Source organism: Furipterus horrens, unplaced genomic scaffold, assembly GCF_987537825.1.
Source record: "Furipterus horrens unplaced genomic scaffold, mFurHor1.1.pri manual_scaffold_7, whole genome shotgun sequence".
In the NCBI taxonomy this organism is placed as follows: Eukaryota; Metazoa; Chordata; class Mammalia; order Chiroptera; family Furipteridae; genus Furipterus; species Furipterus horrens.
The window spans coordinates 108,090,769-108,109,660 of record NW_028327177.1 but is presented as its reverse complement, the minus strand read 5'-3'; positions in this window follow the sequence as shown (position 1 = coordinate 108,109,660).

Genomic DNA, 18,892 nt, shown 5'->3' with positions numbered 1-18,892 from the left:
GCCTTGGAGTAGACAAGGATTAGAGCAGTAAAAGTGAAAATGCAGCCACAGAGGGGGAAGAAATACAATATATTTGACAGGATAGATAATAGAATTTTTTTAAAAAAATAGGACCTGAGCAGTCTCTACAAAAACATAAGCAGATGAAAAGATGCTTAACATAATTAGTAGTACAAATAAGAGCCAAAAGTGAGATGATAACACAGTGCACCCAGCATAGCGACTAGACTGTGCCAAGGACGGGCAAATTGGTGGGACTTAGCATTGCTGCTGAGAGTGTAAAGTGGTGTGGCTCCTCTGAAAAGATGGTGTTTCTAAGACACCTTGCTTGAGTGAGGAGGGGGCTGCTCAGGTCATGAATAAAGGGGTTCCAGACATACAGAATCCCAAGTGCCTTGTAGAAGCAAATCCCATTCATTTCTGGAAAAGGCAGTACTTGTCCTCAGTCATGAAACCACATCATTAATTTTTTCAAGAACTGAGTAGCACAGTAAGTGCACAAGGAAATCACCATGCTGACAACCCTCAAAAGGAAAAACAGTCCACTCTCCCCAAAAGAAAACAAACCTGAACTTAAAAATACAGATTGTGAAATGCAAATGACCACATTTTTAAAAATAACATTTTGTTTTGTTTGTTTACTTATTTTTAGAGAGAGGGGAAAGGAGACAGAGGGGTAAACATCACTGTGTGGTTGTCTCTCACTCGCACCCCCAACTGGGGACCTGATGAGCAACCTAGTCACATGCCCTGACTGGGAATCGAACCAATGACACTTGGCTCACAGGCCAACGCTCAATCCACTGAGCCACAGCAGCCAGGGCTTGACCACATTTTTAAAATATATCTGACATGCTTGAAAAAATCTAGAATGGGACATTAAAAATGGTAGGTTTGGAAATTAAATATAACTTCTAGAAATAAAATTTGAAGCGCAGTTGGATATAACTGAAAGGAATTATTTAACTGGAAGATTGAGCAGAAGAAATAAGAGAATGCAGAATAGAAAAAAAGAGTGTAGGAGAGCGTAAGATGCAGGGCGGAAATGAAGTGGCAGGGTATGTTGGGTGTCCCAAGAAAGAATGGATCATAGAGGCCATTGCTGTAAAGGCTGAAAATTGACCAAAACTAATGAACACTACTCCACATATTCAAAATCCCCGGTAACTTGAAACAATAAATAAAAATGAACCCATGTCTAGACACAGTATCATGAAACTAGATTACTAAAGGCAAAAATAATTTTAAGACAGAAGCATCCAGAGTTTCTCCTCTTACAGAACCTTCAAAGCAATGATAGCCAGCCTGACTATTAATGTTCTAACAACACCCTTTTCCAGTCTACTGCCAAACTAGAATTTTTTTTTTAAGATTTTATTTATTTTTAGAGAGAGATCAATGTGTGGTTGCCTCTCGCATGCCCCCAACTGGCGACCTGGCCCACAACCTAGGCATGTACCCAGAATGGGGATCGAACCTGCGACCCTTTAGTTCACAGGCTGGCACTGAATCCACTGAGCCACACCAGCCAGGGCCAAACTAGAATTTTACAGTGCCCCCCCCCCAAAAAAGTGATAATTTCAGAAAAATTTAAACTAAGGGTTTGCTATCATCAGCTCACCAAAGGAAATCCTAAAAGGTAGGTACTTAAGAAGGACTGTGATATCAGACTGAAGGCAAGAAAAAAAAATGGTTAACAGAAAAGCACTAAGAGGAGAGCAAATTAAAAAGGTGCTTAATCATAAAAAGTAATAAGCTTTTTAAAAACAAAAGGTGGAAAACATAGTGCATTACATACAGTTTTATGAAAGTAGAAAAGGAGATAAATGGAGTTCAAGTGTTCTATGAACCTTATCCAGGAGGAGGACAGATTTTGATTCATTTTAAGTTTGTTACATTGCAAAATGTAAGATAACAGAAATACTACCACTAACATACAAAAGGGAAAACATGAAATTTTTCTCTTAAAAAATCCATTGTAAAAAGGCCAAATAGAGAAATAGCATGAAATAACAGTTTTAAATCCAAACATATTAGCAGTTACATTAAAGTGGAAATGGACACAATGCTCCAATTGTCAGACTGGATTTAAAAAAAAAACAAACTGAGACACATGGCTAAAGCATGTTAAGATTGAAAGTTAAAAGAATGAAAAAAGGTAAGACCTGAAAACACTACCCAAAAGAAACGGATATAACGATTTTACTACCAGAGAAAACAGACTTGAAGGCAAGAAAGCATTACTAGTATTCAAAAGGGTTGATCACTGCATGATAATAAAACGTTTGTTTCGCCAAAGGTACAGTGATATAAATTTTTCATAGGTCTAATAAGATTTCCTCATTGTGTATAGCCAAAATTGAAAGAACCACAAGAAACAGACAAAACCACAATAGTAAGAAATTTTAAACATCTCAAATTGATAGAACAAACAAATAGTGTATAGATGTCAACAATACGGGTGGGCAAATGTAGGTTTACAGGTCATATGGACAAAGACGTACAGGTTAAATAATACAAGAATAAACTGTTATGGGTACTCACAACTGTAAACTTACGTTTGCCCACCTTGTTTAATAAATCACCTTTTCACAATGGAAATGCATAGAACACTGCATTCAGTCGTCTGCAGAACATGCACACTTTTCAAGCATACACAGACTATAAAAATTGATGCAAGCAATCTCATAAAGTTTTAAAGTATTGAAATTAAACAGAGGATGTTCTCTGACCACAATGCAATTAAACTGGAGATCAACAAGAAGATAATTCACAAACGTTATCTGTTTAGGAATTCAGACACATGCTTCTAAATAACCAAAGGCCCGCTCAATCAAATGGACAAGACAAAATATTTTGAACTGAATGATAATGAAACTTTTAAATGTCAAAATTAATGAATGCAGCTTCAGCAGTCCTTAAAGAAAATGTAGAATTTTTTTTAAGTCCAAATATTAGAAAAGGAGAAAGGCTGAAAATTAATGAGGTAAGCATTAAGGTTGGCAGGGACACAGTAGAGACTCAAATGCATAATGGCTCAATCTAATAGACATTCATTGCTTGCTCGTTTAATGATTTGGACAGAGGATCAGGTTGGTTCTGCTCTTTCAGTCCTTCAGGGACTCTGCTATTCTCAGCAATGGCCTTCTACAGTCACTTTGGGGCTGTGGTTCTCACACTTAAGAATGTGTCCAAACAATGTGTAGGGCTTGTTTTGTTTTCCCTTGTTTTCCTGGTGGTGGTGATGTTTAAAATGAAAAATAAATGTTACCTCTCTTAAAGAAGTTGTAAATTGGTGGGCAAAATTCCATCATTTGGGAAAATAATTCAGAGAATAGAACTATTAGATACATATTCACCATACCATTACTGAAATATTTTTTTATCCCCCTTGCTTTATTGAGGTATAATTGATATATAATATTGTATAAATTTAAGGTGTACAATGTGATGATTTGATTCATTTGCCAAGTGCAAAATGATTACCATCCTGAGGTAGTTACTACCTCCATCCTCTCACATAGTTATTCTGTGTGTATGTGCACGTGCGCGCGCCTGGAGTTGGAACATTTTTTCAAATCTTAGGAGCTTTACTAGGAGAAACTTACATACACAGGCAAAGCAGCTGCTCCCAGTAGTGGCTGGCTGGGGAAAAATCCACTGGGGTTAGAACATTTACTATTTACTCTCTGCAGTTTTCAAGTGTGTAATACAGGATTGTTACATAGCCACCATGCTGAACTTTAGATCCCCAGAATTTATTTACCTTGTAACTGGAAGTTTGTACCCCTTGACCGTCTCCCCAATTCCCCCAGCTACTGTCAACTACTATTCTACTCTCTAATTTTATTTCAGCATTTTTAGATTTCGTATGTAAGTGAAACCATACAGTATTTGTTCTTCTGACTTATTTTACTTGGCAGGACTTCTTTCTTTTCTATGGCTGAGTAACATTTCATTGTACATATACACCACAGCTTCTTTATCCATTCATCTGTTGGATGTTTCCATGTCTTGGCTATTGTAAATAATATTGCACAGTAAACATAGGGTTGCAGGTAGCTCTTTGAGATAGTAATTTCATTTCCTTCGGTTATATGTTCAGAAGTGTGATTGCTGGATTATATGGTAAGTTTTGTTTTTAACCTTTTAAGGAACCTCCATACTGTGGTTGTACCAATTTACACTGCCATCAACAGTGCACAGAGGTTCCCTTATCTTCACATCCTCACTAACACTTGTTGTTTCTTATCCTTTTTATAATAGCCATTCTAACAGGTGTGAGGTGATATTTCATTGTGGTTTTGATTGGCATTTCTCTGATGATTACTGATGCTGAGCATCTTTTCATGTACCTCTTAGCCATTTGTATGTCTTCTTTGGAAAAATGTCTATCCAGTTTCTCTGCCCATTTTTAATTGGATTATTTGTTTGTTTTTGTTACTGAGTTATAAAAGTTCTTTATGTGTTTTGTATATTAACCCCTTATCAGATATATGATTTGCAAATATTTATTCCCAGAATCTTTTCAGTTTGATGTAGTCTCACTTATTTTTGCTTTTGATGTCACATCTAAAAAAGTCACTCCCAAGCCCTAGCTTATGTGACTCAGAGGATTGAGCATCAGACTGTGAACCAAAAGGGTCGCTGGTTCAATTCAAGTCAAGGCACATGCCTGGGTTGCAGGCCAGGTCCCCTTTTGGGGGCATTCAAGAGGCAACCAATCAATGTTTCTCTCCCTCCTCCTTTCTCTGAAAATAAAATCTTTTTTTTTTTTTTTTTTTTATCATTTCCAAGACCAATGTCAAGTAACTTTTTTCATATTTTTTTCAAGGAGTTTTACAGTTTCACGTCTTACATTTAAGTCTTTAATCCATTTTGAGTTAATTTTGGTGAGTGGTGTAAAATAGGGGTCCAATTTTATTCTTTTGCATGTGAATATCAGGTTTTCTCCATGCCATTTATTGAAGAGACAATCTCTTCCCCAATGACTGTTCTTGGCTCCCTTGTCAAATATTAGTTGATCACATATGCCTGAGTTTATTTCCGAGCTCTCGATTCTATTCCATTGGCCTCTCAGTGTGTCTGTTTTTATGGCAGTTCCATACTTTTTTGCTCACTATAGATTTGTAATACGGTTTGAAATCAGGAAGTGTGGTTTCTCCAGCTTTTTTTATTTCTCTGATTGCTTTGACTATTTGGAGATTTTTATGGTTCCATATGAATTCCACAATTGTTTTTCCTATTTCTGTGAAAAATGCCATTGGAATTTTGATAGTGATTGCACTGAATGTATAGATGGCATTGGATTGGCGTCAGTATCGACATTTTAACAATACTGATTCTTTAGTATTTTTAATCAAAATTTTGCAGTTTTCAGTGTACAGATCATTCACCTCCTTGGTTAAATTTATTATTAAGTATCTTACTGTTTTTTAGGCTATTGTGAATGAGATTGTTCCCCCCCCCCCCCCCAGATACTTTGTGGTTTCATTTAGAACAGTTGTTGGTAGGTAAGGACTAACTAATGCCATCTGGTTGATTTTTTTTTCTGCTTGTTTATAGTTCCATTGTTCTTCCCCTCTTGCTGCATCCTTTGTGAACTGATGATGTTCTACAGGGGCAGGGCTTTGATTCCCTTCTCTTTACTTTTTGTGAATCTACTGTGGATTTTTGCTTTGTGGTTACCAATGCCTACATAAAACATCCTATAGGCATAAGTCTATTTTACACTGATAACAACTTAACTTCGATCACACACAAAAACTCTACCCTTTTACTCCCGCAGCCTTTACGTTTTTGGCATCACAATTTACCTCTTTGTATATTGTATATTAACAAATTATTGTACCTATTGGCCCAGGAGGAAAAGGAAACAAATTTTTGTGAAAAGCTCTCTGACAGCATCCTTTGCAATAAATTAGAAAAAGAAAGAATAAACCCAAGTAGTTTAAAAATAATAAAATAACAGGATTTGATAAACCAAAATTATAAAATATAACAAAATCAACAAAGCCAAAAACTGGTTTTTAAAGATGACTAATAATATTGATATTTTAGAATAATAGCTAAAAATCAAGAGTTATAACTGATAAGTCAGTACTGGAGATGAAATGGAATCTCAGTCCAAAAGAAGCTAGAAAGAAGGGTGGGGCATGGGGGGAATAGAACAAATGAGATAAATAGAAAACAAATAGCAAGATGGTAAAGATAGACCTAATCATATCAATAAGTGCATTAAATATAAGTGGTCTGAACAGTTGACTAAAAGAGATTGTCAAACTGGATAACAATGCAAAATTAACTATGTGCCATCTGTATTTATTTTAAAAACCGTTTTAATTTTGAAATAATACACTTTTAAAAACATTGTAAAATAGAATAAAGAGTTCTCATATAGTTTCACCCATCTCCTCCAAAAGTTGACATAATTTATAGTTATTAAAACTGGGAAGTTAACATTGAAAAAACACTATTAACTTATTTATAGACCTTATTCAGATTTCAGTAAAAACATTCTTTTAAATGCACACAGTATATTAACCTAGAGCCATGAAAGAAGTCTCGGTAAGTTTAAAAAGATATAAATTATAGAAAGTATGTGCTTCTTCCCAAATGGAATTAAGTCATAAATAAATAGCATAAAGATACTTGGAATTTCCGTCATATATTTGGAAATTCAACACCACACTTATAAGTCACCCATGGGTCAAAGAAGAAACCACAAGGTATATTAGAAAATACCTTAAATTAAATTATAATGAAAACACCGTGTCAAAATGTGTGGGATGCAGACCAAAGTATGATGTTTTTTTAAATGCATAGTTTAAATGGTTAAAATAGAAAAGAAAGGTATAAAAGATCTAAGTTTCCACCTTAAGAAGCTAAAAAAGGAAGAGCAAATTAATTCCTCAGTAGAAGAAAGGAAATAACAAAAATAATAAAGAAATCAATGAACTGAAAATGGAAAACATCCATGACACCAAAAGCTGGTTCTTTGAAAGATCTAAAAGACTGATAAAATTCTAGCTAGACTAATAAAAAGACTAAATAAATAAGCAATATCAGAAATAAAGCACAGACCTACAAGTACTACAGACACTGAAAAGATATTTTTTTAATATGAAAAATGTATGCCAATAAATGCAATACTGCAGATGAAATGAATACGTTTTTTGAAACAGGAATCTGTGCTGCCTCTTCCTGTCCATACAGTCCACCGGGCGCCCCTCAGAGCCACCCCTTCCTATATGTTGTGTGAGCAGCGCCAGAATGCCAGTGAGGCTGCTCCTCCTGGGGAAAACTTAGAGGAAGGTTATGAGATGAATTACAGCCCCAAGCTCTGCAGCTCGTATTGGAGATGCAACTAATACTCATCGTTCCCCTGTTGCTCTATCTCTTCTAGATCTCCCACTCTCAAGTCACCTTTATGCTGGTCTCAGCGGCATGTATGGCAGCATGATCCAGACTCTCGTATCTGCAGGGTCTGAGTCTCTGGTCACCATGCCCTTTTCAGGACAGTTTGCTGCACTTGTCCAGTTACCATCAAAATAGACACCCAAGTGGATCTCCTGGGCCCCCACCTCTCACATTCTTCCCTGCCCTCATTGTGCCACAGAAACCCTAACTTTCTCCAAATGATTTGAGTGAATCCCCCTTAAATTCACCTATGTACAAATGAGATGTTACAGTAGTTTTTTTTAAATAAGGAACAAGTCAAGAATTTCTGCCATTACCATTTTTATTCAACATTGGACTTAGGATCCTAGCCAGGAATGATTAGAAAGGAAGAAACTAAGCTATTACAATTATCCATATGGAAAACTCAAAAGAATCTATGGATAAATTATCAGAGTTAACATATATATGTTTAACAGTGTTGTAAGATAAATAGAAGTGATTGTGTTTTCTAACAGCAATAAACACAATATAAATTTTAAGTGTTACGGCTACATAGGCGAGAGTGAACACTCTGAAGCAGTGTATAGAGTTAAGCAAAGGATTTTTAATGATGGCCAGGAGTTGGGCAGACCCTGAGCTGGTCTCTAACATGCTCCAACCTACAATGGAGTCTAAACACTGGGTTTTTATACTGGTTCAGTCTCTTTGTTTCTTCTTTGGCAGGAAACAGCCTTAGGAAGAGGGGGCTGGGCAGGACTGCAGGAATGTCTTGGCAGTAACAGGAACAGAAATTCGCAAGGCTAAAGGTTATCTTCAGCAGCAGCATAGCTCTTCAGCCAGGGACGAACTCTCTGTGAAGCAATTTATTTTCAAAGGGCTAGACATTCTGCAAAGCACAACCTTCACAAATGTTATAAACCAGACACAAGCAAGCAAATGGGAGGTGATAGAGGCTGAAGTTCTTTTAGCTTGTAAATCACTAATTGCTATAACACTCCTTACATTCCTTTCTCCAAGGCCTTTTAGCAAGTCCTTGCTACTTCTTACAAAGAACATTTAAAGCCCTTACATACTTACATACTGAAACTTTTTACAGGGAATATTTGGTGCCCCTACATAAGTAATACCATTTACAGTCACAACAGTAAAAAATATAACTCGACCTAAAGCTCAGAAAATACGGAGAAAATGATAAAACTCTTTCAAACATTATTAAAGTCCCAAATAATTGGAGAGATACAACATATGGGTAAGAAAATAATATTAGAACAATACTAATTGCCTCCAACAGACCTATGTATTCTTTTTTTTGTAAGTATATTTTATTGATTATATTGTTACCATAGTTCCAATTTTCCCCCTTTGCTCCGTTCTGCCCAGCACCCACCTCCCCCAACAATCCCCACTCCCCAAGTCCATGCCCATGGGTTGTACATACAAGCTCTCCTGCCTCACCCTTTCATATATTATTCTTTTTTAAAAAATAATTATTTTAATAAAAAATAATAATCCCTCTCAGACTTAAGACCCTTTATAATCTTATAAAGGACAATGGGCGAAGGTCTCGAGCTCCTTTAGCTGCTTCAAGCTGGACATGGTCGTCGTCCTACCTACCCTTGGGTCCAGAAATCCCTAATAGGGGGTTTGGAGGTGGGGGTGGCCTTCCCATGTAGGGAAGGATCATGTGGACTCCAGGTCGGTTGGATGTCCTCGGACAACGGCATGCTTGATTTAACAGGCTGGCATCCTTGTTGTATTCTGGAGGCAACAGATTTGGCAACAGGGTTAAAAGACATTCAATCCATAACCACTAGATGACAAAAGGCAGGTATTAATTTTTCAATGTCCCACATTAGGGAAAAGAAGGGCTTCTTTGGAGGAAGGTGTGCCAGGTACATCTCACCTGTCCAAAACCCTTTTGCCCATTATACTTAGTTTGGGCTGAGGGAAATAGTTTAGGTTTCCCCCCTCTCAGACCTCTGGGCTCTTTCTGTCCAAGCCATTAGGACAGAAAAGAGAAACCAGTTTTAAAGTGAAGCCCACAGACCACCCCATTCTTCACCAACCCAGCCACTTAGTTCAGCCAAGCCATTGAGTCTCAGGAGGCAGCGATGCAGACAGGATTAAGTGAGGCCTATACGTGCAGACAGTCACTCAGGTAATGAGATCATAGGCTTATGCCCTTTGAAAACAGAAAACATATTTATGTAACATAACCCACATATAAGTCTCTAAATCTGTAGGACTATCTTATTGGAAAGACATCCAGTTGCAAGGCATCTGACATTCTTCTTGCCTGTAAATTAAACATCTTTGATAATACCACAGACATAGTTTAATTTTCAAATCAAAGCAAACTTTAAATGAAGATAAACTTTAAAGACGGTTAGCTGCACTACTTTATAGTCTACCACTGAGCATTGTGATTTTCCTTGAATCACGATTTTTCTCCCTAAGATTACCCTCCTTGTCTTTAAAGGGACTACATAAAGTCCATTTTTAATTTATCCTGTTCATTTGCATAAACACAACAAGAGCAGAAAATGATCACTTACGATCTTTAGTTCTGCTTTGCTGGAACTTAAGGAACATTTAGGGTGACCTTCATTCTGTCCTGCAGGGCATAGAAGCAGAACCACATACCTGGCATTCAGCCTTGCCTGTAAAAACCTATCTTTTCCAAGTCCTGATTTTCCATTGTGCCTTAAGGTCCCTTCTAGCCATCTTTCAGGAAAACAACCTTCATTCCTTCCCTGGAAAGATTGCCATGGACCGCACATCCAATCAATGTACCAGGCCTTTTATCTTGTGGGCTTTTATTACCTTTGAAAGTCAATCCCAGTTCCTCAGTGCTTTTTGGTAACAACCAGAGCCCAAGCATGCCTCCTTTAGGCATGACATTCCAGTCAAAGTCTTAGTCAAAAAAACCTCTATTAACAACTGGTCTTATTAGTTCTATGCAAAGAAACTTATGTCATTACTAACTTGTTTAGAATGCCAAACTCTGGAGGGATCAGATAGGGAGAAAAATATACAGTGTGAAGGAAAACCCTTGTCCTAATATTCACTGAACTTGCATTTCCATTCTTTATATTTTTATTTTTTTACCCCACTAAAAATTTTGTTTTTCCATTACAATTGTCCCACTTTTTCCCCCTCTTGCTTCCCTGCACCCTGCCCCCCCTTCTTCCACATTCAGTCCCCACCCAGTTGTCCATGTCCATGGGTCATTTATACATGTTCTTTGACTAGACCCTTCCCCTTCTACCCCCTTCTCTCTCTCCCATATCCCCCTTTGTTACTGTTAGTTTATTCCTTGTTTACATACCTCTGGTTCAATTTTGCTCATTTGTTTGTGTTGTTCATTAGTTTCCCATAATAGGTGATAGCATAAGGTATTTTTCTTTTGTTACCTGGCTTATTTCACTAAGTATAATTCTCTCTAGTTCCATCCATGTTGTTGCAAATGGTAGAAGTTCCTTCTTTCTTTCAGTACTTATTCATTGTCATTTTCCCCCTTTGTACTCGTGTTCCTCTCTGTCTTTCTCTGTTTCTTCATCTTCTTAAAGCAGACCCTTTAGCATCTCTTGCAATGCTGGTTTGGTGGAGATGTATTCTTTTAGCCATCTTTTGTCTTGGAAACTCCTTATTTCACCTTCCATTTTGAATGAGTCTTGCTGGGTAGAGTATTCTTGGTTGTAGGCCTTTGTTTCTCATTGCTTGGAATATTTTTTGCCATTCCCTTCTGGCTTGTAGTGTTTCTGCTGAGAAATCTGATGATAGCCTTATTGGAGCTCCCTTGTATGTTATTAGTTGTTTCTCTCTTGCTGCTTTTAGGATTCTCTCTTTGTCTTTGAATGTTGCCATTTTAATTATGATGTGTCTTGAAGTGGGCCTGTTGGGGTTCATCTTCATTGGGACCCTCTGTGCTTCCTGGACTTGCATGACTCTTTCTCTCCTCATCTTAGGGAAGTTTTCTGTCATTCGTTTTTCAAAGAGGTTTTCTATCCCTTGCTCTTCTTCTCCTTCTGGAATTCCTGTGATATGGATATTATTACGTTTCATGTTGTCCTGCAGCTGTCTTAGAGCCTCTTCAGTCTTGTTCAGTCTTTTTTCATTTTGTTGCACTGTCTGTGAGTTTTTGTCTACATTGTCTTCCAGCTCGCTGATCCAGTCTTCTGCTTCCTCTAGCCTGCTTTTAATTCCTTCTATTGTGTTCTTCATTTCAGAGATCGTATTCTTCATTTCCTCCTGGCTCTTATTGATAGCTTCTATGTCCTTTTTCATGCTGGTGTAATTCTCAGTAAGTTCCTTGTAGTTTTTCTGGAGTTCCTTGTAGTTTCCCTGGAGTTCTTTGTAGTTTCTGCTGAGCTCATTGAGCTTCTCCATAATCCATGATTTCAATTCCATATTTGATAGTTTGCTCCCCTCTATTTCATTTAGCACTCTTTCTGGGGATTCTACCCTTCCTTTCGATGTGGAGTTGTTTCTCTGTCTCCCCATTTTTGTGACTCCTATTGTTTGTTGATGCTTCTTACAATGATCTGCACTTCCTGGGTCTGCCCCTGGTGGCATCAGGTCCTGTACCAATCTGGGCTTAGGCAGCCTGTTGGATACTTCCAGGGATCTACTGCCTTTGTCTGACTTCTTTAGTTGTTAATCTATTCAATCTGTGATTAGCTGTCAGGCTTAAGGACCGTGGGTGTGGCAGCTTAATTCCTGTAGGCAGGGCTTTTGCTTCCCCTCAGGCTGATGCCACTTGAAGAGGGGGGAATGGTCTGCCTGAAGTACTGGGGATGAGTCAGCACTGGGACCTGGTTGGCTGCTTCCCCAGTTCTCCCCTCAAAGCCACCACACCAAACTCTCCCCAAGCATCTCCAGTCCTCTCTGCCTTCCCTCCGCTCGAGCCCAGGGTAAATGGGGGCCAAAATATTTTCATATGAAATCCACTTAAGAGCTCTTTTTCTGCAGCTGTTTCTCTCCGGCTAGCAAGAAACCCTGTGGCTTTTCGCTTTTCACAGCTGGATACTATTTTACTTTCCACTCTGTTGCTGTAGGCTGGGAAGCTCAGCTGGGGGTTTAGACCCTGCCCTTCTCAGGGGGAACCCCCGGCTGCTGAGCTGTTTCTCAGTCTCTTCAGCTGCCACCCATGTGACACCAGCCAGCCCTTCCACGTCTCCGCACTCCCTACCGGTCATGTTGTGATGTAGCGGCCTTTTCTGTCTCTCCGTGATTATAAGACCTCTCCAGCTAGTGTTCAGGTGGTTATTCCAGATGATTTCTCCAAAATTAAGTTGTAAATCCAGACTAGTTCTGGGAGGAGGTTAGTGTAGCTTCCACTTACTCTTCCACCATCTTGTTTCTCCCTATGTATTCTTTATATAAAATTTAATCTCAATAGCATTTTTCTTGAAATTTAATTAAAATAATTGCAAAATATACATGCCAAAACAAAGGACCAGAGTTACATAGATGCTTCTAAAGAAGAAGGATAAGATAAGGTGACATCATTATAAAGTTAGACTAAGTAAGATGTATGGTATTTTTAAACTGCTATGTAACTAGAACAATGGAACAGAAGACAGAGCCCAGAAAGATAAACATTTATAGAGACTTGATGTGTCAGAGAGCATTGCAAATCAATGAGAACTGGCTAGACCATTTGACATGTTGCTAGTTCAAGGTTATCCATGCAACAAATGATGAACTTGAATATTCATCTCCAGTTGGTGGATATGAATACTAAAAGAATCCATTTCAGATGGACTAGACTTAAATGTGAGAGGCCAAACTTTTACAATGTTAAGAAAATATAGGAGAAAGTCTTTATAAACTAGTGCTACATTAAACTTTGTAAGTTCTTTTCTTCAAAGTACTTCAAAAGTCGTTGTCGTTGTCGGCAGCCGTCCGTCTCGAGAGACGATGGTGTAGCTTCTTAAGAGTCTATCTGCACCGCCGAGAATGGTTGTGCAGTCCGACTCGGGAGTGACACGGTATCTGTCTCCTCCCGTGTTGAATCGACATCTTTCGATGAACGCTGGAGTGTCCTCTCCAGTGAAGCTGAAGCTACAGAGCCTGGGTGGGGTGATATGGAGGGTCTGCTGTTGCCCATGCAGCAGACGCCCCCTCTCTTCGCAGCTGAAGGGTCCAAGGGAAAGACGGAGTCAATACAGCTTGGCTTCAGGTGCGCCGCAGGAGTTGCCGGTGTTGACTACAACGTCAAACCGCCTTAGGGACTCCGGCTCCGGATTTTCTGTCGGGGTTTACTCCCTTAGCCTTTCCCCTGAAGAGGTATGCCGCAAGGCAGTGGAGGTTTTTTGGAGTCAGAGTTTTCCTTCTCTGATGTACCCTGACTGGAAGATCGAACCAGCGACACTTAGCTCGCAGGCCGACGCTCAATCCACTGAGCCAAACCAGCCAGGGACACTTCAAAAGTAATGAAAAGATAATTCTAAAGCTAGAAGAATATATTTGGGATATATATAGATCAAAAAAAAACCCTCAAATTTATTTATAAGAAATTGTATATTTATTCTAACATGTTTAAACTTCAGTCACCTTCATATTCTCCATTTGATGTAATGTACCTATGGAGACTTCTTTCCATTGCTCAAAACAGTCTTTGAACTCTCAAATTTTGATGCCTTTTAGTGCTGCCATTTTTTTTCCCCACCTTTTCCACATCTGGTGAAACAAAAAAAGTCACTCAAGGCAAGATCAGGTGAATAGGGAGGGTGGGGCATGGGGGTCATGCCATTTTTGGTCAAGAACTGCTGAACACTCAGCACAGTGTGGGCAGGAGTGCTCGTAAATCACCCATCATAAAGTGGGCAAATGCATCAAAAGGGTCTTTACTGAAGCCAAACACAGCCTCTCACAACACCACGAGCAGGTACACAAATAAGTTCCTAGGACACTCACCTAGTGAGGTAAGCCTGTACTACAAGAGGCCTGCCCTCCAGAAGATAATTCCAGTTACTTTGGGGGTCCCCCTCATACATATAACTGATAAGGTATAGTAGCAGTCTGTATAAAGAATATATAAAGAACTGTGGATCAATTATTAAAGAAAACCCAATAAAAACCTGGACAATATGTAAACACAGCTCACCTACTTGCGCAACCACATCAAAATTACAACTAAAACAGAACAACCATCACTCGAAACCATCAGTAATCTAGTTGAATGGGAGTCTGACAGCTATGGAATTAAATCACATCCGTCCAGACTGGGAGGAGGGGCAGAGATGTAGAATGGGCTGGTCCCACATCCGTGTGTGGTGGACAAAAATTTGGGAGGGATATATCGGGAGCAAGAATTCCCAGCTCCACTCCAGGCTCCCCAGCCCAGGGTTCCAGTGCCAGGAAGATACCTTCTGGCTGCAAAAGCCAACAGGGATTGAGTCAGTAGAAAAAACTTATGGAGTCCCAAGCAGTTCCCCTTAACCCACACACAGACTTACTAAGACTCACTCCCTTTGAGCTCTATCACTGAGATAGCAGTTTGAAAGGCATCAGTGGCACACAGGGAGAAACAGAAGTGTCTGGCATCAAGGCAAGAGCTGAGGGACAGCTTTCTTCCAAATAGAAAGGTGGGCAGAGGCCATTGTCCCTTTTCTGAATTCTCCCCACACAGAGCCACAGAGCCAGCAGGCTGGCGTCATATCTGAGAATCCATCAACCTGGCTAACACTGTTTGCCCCACCTTGGAGATTCCCAGAGAATCCGTCCCACCTAATTCATGGGCCCACCCAAGGTTCTTTTCCATATGAACAGCTGGTCTTAGTTCATGCTTCACAACTTCCTAAATCCTCTCAAACAAGCAACAACTGGCCTCAGTGAGCCCCCAGCTCCCATACTTCTTACTAAGTGGCTCCAGGCCCAGCACTAGCAGCAGCCAGCCTAGATTTACAGCTTGGCCTCACTTGGGAGTTTCCAAGCCCCACACAAGTAGCAGCCATCTCAGATTGCTTTATTGCTTGTAGCTCAGGGATGGTGGCCCTGGGCAAAAAACAAGTTGGGGCTTACTGTGGCCTCTACAACCCAGGAAACCCCAGAGCCTGTCCATCGAGTGGACAGCTACAGACCAGGTGGGAGCACCACCACCCAGTCCCCCTGCACAGCTGATCCTCCATGGAGGGCAGAGGTCGGTCATCAGTGGTCACAGCCAGTAATTGCAGATGACTGGCCTGAGTAAATCCCTCCCATTGACCTGCCAACAGCAATCAAGGCTTAACTACAAGAGGAGGGTGTACTCAGCCCACACAGAGGGTGCACCTTGGGTAGCTTGGGCGATAGGGGAAGCTGTGCCACTGGACCCTGCAGGACACATACTATATTAGGCCACATTACCAACACCTCCTGTGAGGCAGTCATAGCAGCTCTGCCTAATACAGAGAAATCAACACAAGGAGGCTGCCACAAAGAGGAGACAGAGAAACATGGCCCAAATGAAAGAACAGATCAAAACTTCAGAAAGAGAACTTAACAAATAGAGATAAGCAATCTATCAAATGCAGAGTTCAAAACACTGGTTATAAGGATGCTCAAGAAATTTAGTGAGGATCTCAATAGCATAAAAAAGATCCAGTCAGAAATGAAGGAGACACTAAAATAATGAACAATCTACAGGGAAACAACAGTAGAGTAGGTGAAGCCAAGAATCAAATTAATTATTTGGAGCATAATGAAGCAAGTGAACAAAAAAATGAGGATAGTGTAAACAGCCTCTCGGACCAATTGAAGCATTCCAACATTTGTATCATAGGGGTGCCAGAAGGAGAAGAGAAAGAGCAAGAAACTGGAAACCTATTTGAAAAAAAATGAAAGAAAACTTCTATAATTTGGTGAAGGAAATGGATTTGCAGGTCCAGGAAGCACAAAGAGTTCCAAATAAGAGGGATGCAAAGAGGCCCATTCCAAGACACATCATAGTTAAAATGCCAAAGGTTAAAGATAAAGAGAGAATCTTAAATGCAGCCAGAGAAAAGAGGTTAGTTACCTACTGGGGAGTTCCCATAAGACTATTAGCTGATTTCTCAAAAGATGCTTTGCAGGCTAGAAGGGATTGGCAAGAAATATTCAAAATCATGAAAAGCAGGGACCTACAGCCAAGATTGCTCTACCCAGCAAAGCTATCATTTAGAACAAGGGCAAAAAAAGAGCTTCCCAGACAAAAAATTGAAGGAGTTCATCATCACCAAACCATTATTGTATGAAATATTAAAGGGACTTACTTAAGAAAAAGAAGATCAAACAATGAACAATAAAATGACAATATCAATAATTGAATCTAAAAAGTGAACTAAGAAAATAAGAAAAACAGAGACAGAATCATAGATACAGAGTACGTTTTGATGGTTGCCAGATAGAAGGAGGTTGTGGGGGAATTGGTGAAGAAGTGAAGGGATTAAGAAGTACAAATGGGTAGTTACAGAATATCCATGGGGATGTAAAGTACACTATAGGAAATGGAGTAGCCAAAAAACTTATACACATGACCCGTGGACATGAACAATGGTGAGGGGATTGCCTAAGAGAGTGGGGGTGCCGGGTGGAGGGGCACAAAGGAGGAAAACTTAGGACAACTATATATAGCATAATCAATAAAATATAATTTAAAAACTTAAAAAATTAAAACCTGGACAAAAGTCATAAATAAGCATTTCACAAAGAATAAAACATATGCAATGATGTGAAAAAAATGTTCATCTTAGTAATTAGGGACCTGCAAAATAAAATCATGATGCTACTTTATGACCACAAAAAAGGCAAAAATGAATAAATCAGATGATATCAAATATATAGAACAAAGGAATTCTTATGCACTCCAACTGGGATTGTAGAGTGGTATCATATGACACTTTGGAAAGCATTTTGCATTATATCATAAAGTTGAAGATGCTTATACCATGTAAGCTGGCACTTCCAGTCCTGGGTGTATACCCTAGAGAAACTTTGGCTCATATGTTCCAGGAGTCAAGCACAAGAATATTCATAGCAGACTGGTTGCAATAGCAAAACACTGAAAACATTCTGCGTGTCCAAGGACAGGAGAATGGAGAAATCCACATCAGTGGAAATGAATGAACCATATGATCAGCAGGGCTCAATCTCAGGAATTCTATTTTGAATCAAAAGAAAGCAAGCCACAGAAGCATACATATAGTATGATTCTGTTTAAATAAAGCTCTAAAACCCGCAAAACTCAACAAAATTTGTTTAGGCAATCATACATGTGTTCAAACAATAAAGAAAAACAAGAGAATGGTAAACACAAAACTCTGGGTGGTGATTGCCTCTGGCAGGAGAAAGGGGTCGAGGGTAGGACAGAGAGGAGACACACACAGGACTTGGAAGGAGCTGATGCTCTATTGCTTCAAGCAGCTGGTGGGGCAAATGATTTACATTTTTTTCTTTTTATATATCACTGCATAATAAATTACCCCAAAACTTAAGAACTTAAAGCAACAAATTACTTATTATCTCACAGTGTCTGTGGATCTGAGTCCTCTACCTCAGAGACTCTCGGAGGCTGCAAGTTGTTAACTGGGGCCACAGTCAATTCAAGGCTTAACTGCAAAAGGATTGTCCTCCAAGCGTGCTCACGTGGTTGTCAGAAGGCTTCAGCTGCTCTTCCGAGTTGTTAGACTGAAGGCCTCAGATCCTCCGTAGCTCTTGGCCAAAGGCGCCCTCATTTCCTTGCCATTGGGGGTCTCTGTAGGGCAGGTCATAATATGGTAGATGGCTTCATCTAAGTGACTGGAAGCAAACGGGAAGCCAGAGTCTTGATAAACTAATCTCAGAAGTTTATTACCTTTGCCACATTCTGTTCATTAGAAGCAAGTCACAGGGCTAGCCCATGCTCAAGGGTCGGGGGAAGGGAATTACACAGAGTATGAACACCAGGAGGCAGGAATCACTGGCATCCAACTTAAACGCTGCCTACTACATATATCTGAGGGGGTGTGTGTTCTCTTATTAAATATTCTGTAATAAAAATCCCTATGGGGGCTTCCCAGGAACTTCAGGATCAAAAGTTTCTTTACTAAGAAGCCCTCTTGCATGGCTTGGCCTTGTCTGCCCTCCAGCTTCCACTGTCCTTCCCATCAGACCGATTGACTTGATTTTCTCAAACAGGCCCTGTGCTCTCAAGCCTCCAAGCATCTTCCCACACTGTTCTTTCACTGAGGTTGCCTTCTCCTCATGATCTTCTCCACTCATTTACTAATACACATCACCTCCCCCCAACAACTGTCTGTGCTCTGGCTCTTCCACCCGGCCCTCAGGCCCGGGTTGGGTTCTGCTGATCTCACAGTAGGTTGGGTGGCATGGGCCTCTGCTCTGCTGAACTCTGGGCCCGCAGAGGGCAGGGCACGCTACCTCCCTGTTTTGCCTCCCAGAGCCTGGCACGTGAGGCCCTCCTTGTGAGGCAGTGCCCAGGGAGTGAAGGGATGTTGCCGAACAGCACAGCAAGGGACTACACAGAGGC